Source organism: Lactuca serriola, chromosome 5, assembly GCF_051521515.1.
Source record: "Lactuca serriola cultivar US96UC23 chromosome 5, Lser_US96UC23_V15, whole genome shotgun sequence".
NCBI lineage: Eukaryota > Viridiplantae > Streptophyta > Magnoliopsida > Asterales > Asteraceae > Lactuca > Lactuca serriola.
The window spans coordinates 74,135,629-74,142,916 of record NC_136412.1 but is presented as its reverse complement, the minus strand read 5'-3'; positions in this window follow the sequence as shown (position 1 = coordinate 74,142,916).

The window sequence follows — 7,288 nt, the reverse complement described above, 5'->3', positions numbered from 1 at the left end:
CCAACACAATACTCAAATCTTCTTCTCAATATCATCTTCTTTACAAACACTGTCATTTATAAATCGTCCTCCTCAACCACCCAATCAACATTTCATAATCACCCATAGATCAAGCTACCTTCGACTACATCCTTCACAAGGTATAAGGCCATAAATAGAAACTCAATCTCCATGATTTCTCCCTCAACAACCCCAACGAAACCATCATCAACCCTCTGTATAAGTTCCTACAATGGTGGAATAAACCCAAATCTTGGAACGAATTATCACCTGCACTTTCATGCTTCATTCATGAGTTCTTAATTCCACTAACTTACGTGTACCAGATTAAAGAGATCTATTTTGAATTCGCTTTTCAGATTCATGTTTATTGCATCCACCGACGACAGTAGTCAGCAGTGTTATGTACTGTTAAATCATTGCCAGCTCCGCCTAGGGCCACCGTATCATCTTCGACTGGCTTCATTTCCAATAATCTGCTTCAGTACACCTTTCCATCAACCTATCGTCGGCATCCCCTTTGCTCAACCTCCTGATGATCGATCCAAACAGAGATCAATTTTAGGAAATCAATCTATTTAGCAATTGAGGAGTAGTGATGTGGAAGTGGTGTTATCCCTTTCTTACTCCCATCGTCTTTGTCTTTTGTTATCTTTATCACACACACAATTTGTGTGTGAGTTCCCTCCTATTGTTCAATCACATAGTAAACCCAAGATGGGTGCTTATGTTTTTTTATCAACTATTGCTCTTCTAGTTTCTTGATGACAATGGTGAATGGGTGGGACTCGTCGGAGGTGTCGAAGGTGGGTTAGAAGAATGAGGAGACAAAAGAGATAGAATAGGGGGAAGGGAGGGTACGGTGGATGTGGTGGGTGGGATATATAATCCTTTTTATTTTATTATTATTTTAAAATTAAAATAGTGTTAAAGTAAATATAGAAAATATAAAATGGAAATTAGAAGGGCATAACAATATTTTTAGTTTTTTTAGGACCAAATTCACAGAAAATTCTTGATTTTGGACCTTCCATGCAAGTTGGAAACTTTCTGGACCCTATCCAAAGTTTTTTACAAACCACAAGGACCAAATTTATAGTTTTGTCTAATTTTATACAGAAAGAAGGACTAAGTGATGAGTATTCCACATGATACGATGAACCCAATGTCTCGTTTCGAAATAATAATGTGCATGTTGATGATGACGAAGACGAGGCTCCAACACATGAAACTGCAGCAGACCGTAAATATATGACTCGATTATGAGATGAAATTGTTGAACAGTTGTTGCAAAATATGAAATGAATTATTTTAAGTGAAATTGTTATTGTAAAACTATATTTGTTTATTGTAAGACTAATTTAGTTGCATGAATTTTATTTCAATCTTGCACGATTAGAACTACTAGAAATTTGGTGTTGAAAACCCATTTTAAGTTTGTAAAATGAGTTTATTTCAGCAACCTGCGTATATTAAAAAAACAAACAGACTTCTTACTGCAGAATGCAGGCGTTTGGTCCACCTCTGCTGCAAAGGCTTGCAGATGTGGTCCGCAGACTACAAACATTTTGGCTTCAGAAAAACAAACATCACCTCAAGATTATCAGCGTCCAGGTCGCTCCATATCACAAACACTCCTCCTTCATCATCTCACATTCGTTATTGTTACTTCTCCTTCAGCCTCTCACCGTCGCTCACTTGCTCTCACAAACTCTCTTTCTGAAATCGAAGCACAGTCACACTCATGGTCTTGCCTTTGGTCACACAACAGTATAGTACCATAGCAACCATAGCTTCTTATGAGTTTGTGGTTGCTAACACCATGAACATGGTATATTCTTATTCCTTTTTGATTTTCATAGTGAATTTATCAAAAGTGTGATTCTTGGTTAATGATTACTTGATAATCATGTATTTGTTTCTAATTTAGGTTTTTTTTTCGTGTCTTGGTTTTAATTCTCAACTGTAGCTCATTTACTCTTTTGCAACTCTATAATATAAGCGCAGTTTCATGTTTACAATTAGTTTCCCAAATTACGGGTGATTAAAAGATATTGCGTTAACTAGGAAATTTCTGTCAAACAACTGTCACTAAGAATTAGCATAGGCAAATGATAACAATAGAGTTTTTCGTATTTCGGGAAAATATTATCAGATATACTATGATTTATAAGTAGAAAAAGGTTATTACGGTCAAGCATGAGTGACCAAAAAGTTATACCACTATTTAATGGTTAGTGTGTTTGGAAAGTACATAGAAACGTGATTCCAATGATATGAACTTTGTAAACATCTGACTCCGATTGGAGGATTTATGATTTTATAAAAAGTAAAAAATCAACCGCGTGATTAATGTAATTAACGTCAAAATAGTATAAAGAAATCGGTTGAGTTTTGACTAAAGTCATAAAAAGGAAAACCGTAATACTCAGAGGGATAAGAACTTTGAGATTAAAAGGGTAAAAAATGGAGTCTGTATAAACAAGATACGATTTTTAGAAAAATATAAAATACAGGTTAAAAATAAAAGTAAAAATTTGACAACGCAACCTTAAGGAATGTTGTAGTGCTCAAGGATAGCTACACAAATATATAAAGAGGATAAAAAAACAAATTTCATATTAGGAAGATATGATTTTTTATAGAAAATTTATGAGAGTGCGCGATATGGACATCATGCCCAACACGCATATCTGACACCAAGATTCGTCGAGATTCAAGAGACGTTGACCATCAAAAGTGTGACACGTGGCAATTTTTGGTTGGATCCACGAATCATGTGCATGGCGTGCACAAGATGCGTCACACGCAAATGCAATATAAATAGGAGTGCCCACTTCCTAGATTCTTCACACCCAAACACCTCTAAACACTTTCACCTTCTTGATCTATCTCGTTCTTCTGATGGTGTGAAGCTTCGGATGCGATAGCTAGAGTCTTCACGATCACGCTACTAGGGTGAGTTCACGACCCCACTTTTATGGTTTTAAAAGATTTTACCCCCGGGGGGGGGGGGATACATGCTTATTAAACTTCTTTGTCAAAATATATTTAATAAATATATTAGTAGTTTATACATATAACATGAAACGATATGATAAATTTCTGATAGAAACTCTGCCTAGTTTTAAGCAATGATATTATGCCTAATCATTATGCTACCCAATATACTAGGAAATGATTATACCTAGTCGTTTTGCTAGCCATTTTACCTTGGATAACATAGTACATAGAAGAATGTTGGCCAAGTTTTAGTATAGGCATTGTACTTAGTTGTTATTATGCCCTAATATCTCGTTATATAATCATAATTATTGTGTGTGTGTGTATATGCACAATAATAATTACGGAATAATCAGTCATTATAATTATCTGATGAGTTATAAAAACTCTTTGATCAATTAGATCTTCGAAACAGGTAAGTAAAGAACGTAAAAAACAGGGAAATAAAACACAAGAATGGATCACAATGAGTCGAATGATTAGATTACTCAATCCTCAGCAGAGCTCGACTAAGAACTTCCGCTGTAGAGGACTTCTAGGGTTACAAAACAAGGAATATACTTGAAAATACTTCTCTAATCGTTTCTAATCCTCTTATTCTAGAATGCATGCAAGCATCTATTTATAATAAACCCTACAAAACTCAAGGATGGACAGGCCCATACCAGAGATAAACATTGAACTAGCTAACGATCCCAATAGACGCAACACTAAGCTGGACCTAACAATCTCCCCCTTTGCGTCAATTTTGGAGCGAGACTTCATTTCTTCTTGCTTGGACCAACAGCGGGAACTTTCTTGGTTGTATCAAACAGACGTGAGATAAGCGCAAGGATAGTCTGTCTGAAGCGAATGTACCATTGAATCATATCGTCAAAGTACTTTTTATCATCCGCTGTGTTTTGCTTGCACCGATGGATAATCCCTAAGACATGCTCCAGACATGCAGTGGTATAGAGATGTTTGTCTGCCAAAGCGAAAAGACATTTCTGGCCTTCGTCTCTGGTAAACATAACAGAGTTTCTCTTTGGGTCTATCTTTCCCATCTACATCATGTTTAGGTCACTTGCCGAGCCAACAGGAGATATGGTAGGCTTTTTCTTGAATACGCTCGCAATCTCCTGATCCATCTTTGCGACTTCCATTATATAGCAGACAACATCCTCTTGAAGTGGTCAATGATCGGACCATATTCAGCTTCGTTTGTAAGAAGGATGTTGTGCAAGATGATCCAGTCGTGTGGATTCAAGTTGGGAAGATCAGCAAGCGAGAGTGCATGTTCGGTCTTAGCAGATCCCCTTAGCACCTTAAACTGAACGTTGGTGAAGTTTCCTTCCCTGTACGGCTTCAGAACCCAAACATTGATAATCTTCTGAGCGCTCCATGTTTGGTACTGTGGTTGGGCGGCCCTCAGATAGAAATCAACTAAGTCCCTATCAATTTTTGGATGAGGATGAGGGAACTCAGCAATGTTGTCAAAGGCATGGAATACAAACGCCTTTCGGGTTAGAGGCATGTCGAACTGAGAATCGACAGTGTTAGAACGATCCAAAGAGATCACCGGTTCTAGCCACAAGATGTTGGGTGTTTCGATGGCTTCTTTCAGTAGCTTCTCAAGATTCCAAGGAGGAAAAAGAGTTTTCCTGCTCTCGAGAAGGTCGTGAGCTTCTTTTTGTCTTCTTTCGGCTTCTTCAGCCTCTCTAGCTACACGAGCACTGATGTCTGCATCTTTATCTCGACCCTATCTCTTCAAAAGGTCGACAATTGTCTCCTTATCATCATCGTCGCTCTCCTCAGCAATTTTCTTGCCCTTGTCTTTTACACCGGAACCTGAGGCTTGGCCTACTGGAGGAGGTTTGGTTGTGTGAGTTGCTGTTGAAGTAGGAGGCGGTTGAGACACTTTCTCTTTTTCTCCCCCTTGTTTCGGAATGGACACAAAATCAAGAAGCCCTTCAATTTTGCTCAGTAGGGAGAGGGCAGGAGAGAGCTTTTCCGCAAGGTCACGCCTCACAGAGTAGTTGAGGATCGGGTCATGTGCTTCCAGGATGTTGGATATGGATGTGTGGACATCCGAAACACACGAAGAAATAATCTCTCTTTCAGATCGAAGAGACTCAATCTCCTGTTGAGAGTTGGAGAGTTGAATACTCTTGACCTTAAGAGCGGTAGTCTTCCTTGCAAGAGCATCCATGAGGGAGTTCTCAGCAACTAAGTCTTCTTGAAGCTTGGAGAGGCGCTCCTCAATGGTTGTTTTGAAGGCTGAGTTGTCGTCTGATAGAGTTTGACGAAGAGAAGCGAATGACTTCAGCTCTGATGCAACGGATGTAGCCAGCTGGTTGACAATTGGTTCCAGCGTTGTTTTGGTGGCTGCAGCAGATTCCTGTAAAGATTGTAACAAGGAAGAAGCATCAGTAAATAGTTTATCGACTTTTTCGGTCGCTGCCTCACAAGCTTTGGTTGAGGCATCAATGGCTGCAGTGGCGGAATCAAGAGAAACTTGATGAGCTTTGGAAAAAGCATCAACAATTTTCTGAATGGCAGCTTCAGAGATGGAGGACTGGGATGTAGAAGATGAGGCGATGAGCGAATCGATTTTGTCGTGAAGCTCCTTGAGATGCTTTTTGGTAACGGGAGCATCGTCATCATCATCACTCTGAACTTGAAACGGACTATAGTAGACCGAATCAAAGGTCATGTCCTCTCCGCCGAGGAATGGTTCTTCACTCTCTGCTGTATGAGAAGGAGATGATGGCGGTGGTGAAGCTTGAGGTTTGGTAGTAAAGGTAGGTTCGGGTTGGGTGGTGTGTTCGGTTGTTGGTGTAGGTTCGGGTGCTGAGGTGGATTTGGGTGCGTCAGTGTGAACCCCCGTATCAGATACGTTGGTTCTTACTTCGGCAGTGGTGGTGGTTGCTTCGGTAAAGATGGGTGGTGGGACTGGGATGGAGGTGGATGGTATTTGAGTGGTGGAGGTTATGGGGGGAATAGAAATAGGAATAGTAACTGGTGGAGAAGAAATTGGAGAAGTGGAAATATGAATCTCTGGTGTAGGCGAGCGTGGTGGAGTGTTACCACGTTGAGATCCGTCAGAATCAGAACCCTCATCCTCATATTCGCTTGAGGACGAAGCGATGATCAGCTTTCGCTTAGGTTGGGTTTTTTCGCTTCTTCATTGGAGGGGATTGGACAGCCTTGGTGGTTTTTCTCTACTTGGGAGATGGGCCTTTCACTCCGTTTGCAACTTGCTTGCCCTTATCAGTCTTCTTTCCCCTTGGGGCAGGCTTGTCAGCATCATGACTTGACTTGAGCATCTCAGGAGTAAGCTCTCTCGGACCAGAGCGTCAGAACTCCTTGTAGGTTTTTATAATCCGGCTGTCAGCAGGAACATCGCCGTACATCGATTCAGGGATTGAACCATTGAAGGGAAACTTGGAGGCGTCGGAGACAATGATCTTCGTGGTATGGAAAGTACCAATCGAAGACATTGGAGAGCCAACAACAATGGGGATGTTGTGCTTGTCCATCACCCATTTAGTAATCAGAGTCCAGAAACGGGCGTATGAAATCTTAGAATGCTGAGAAGTTGAAAAGAGACTCTGAATAAGTTGTTGCCAAAGGACCGACTTGTAGTCCATATTGATTCCGTTGTAGACCCCGTACAGAATCGAGAGAAAAAGGCGACTTGCCCCGTCCGATCCAGCACTGCGTTCAGACAACCCCTTGAATAGTACCGTAAATAACCCATTCCACAGAAGGAGGCAGGCACGATTTCTTGAATTTCGTGACCGTTGTGAGCACCTCAGTGTACCCCATGTTGTAGAACATGTTGAAAAGATGACCCATTGGAATGGTTTCAGGGTTAACCCTCGATGAATCAGGTTCAAACCCTAACAATGAGCAGAATCTCTGCTTGGAAATTGACGCCTTTTGATTGAACACGTCGAAGAAAATCCGATCAACGACCTTGTCGTAGTGAGCAGTGGCAAATATCTGGGACAAGAACTCCATGGGTACTGCTTCAGCTCTGGTGAGAGCAGGAGTAATCGACGAGTACTTTAGGCATTCGATTATCGGGAACATGAAAGCGTCGTATGCATGAGGAGTAAGATCAATGATCAAACTCTGCTGGGGACGAATCGGCAAGATGTGTGAAGTAGCGTGAACTGATGAAGAATCTACCATTGTTGTGAAGAAGATGGGAGAGAAGATGAACAGTAGAGTGTTTGAGGGTTTTCTTGCTCTCTGGAAATATGGGTGCAGTAAAGAGGTAAACAAATGTTTACGTTAC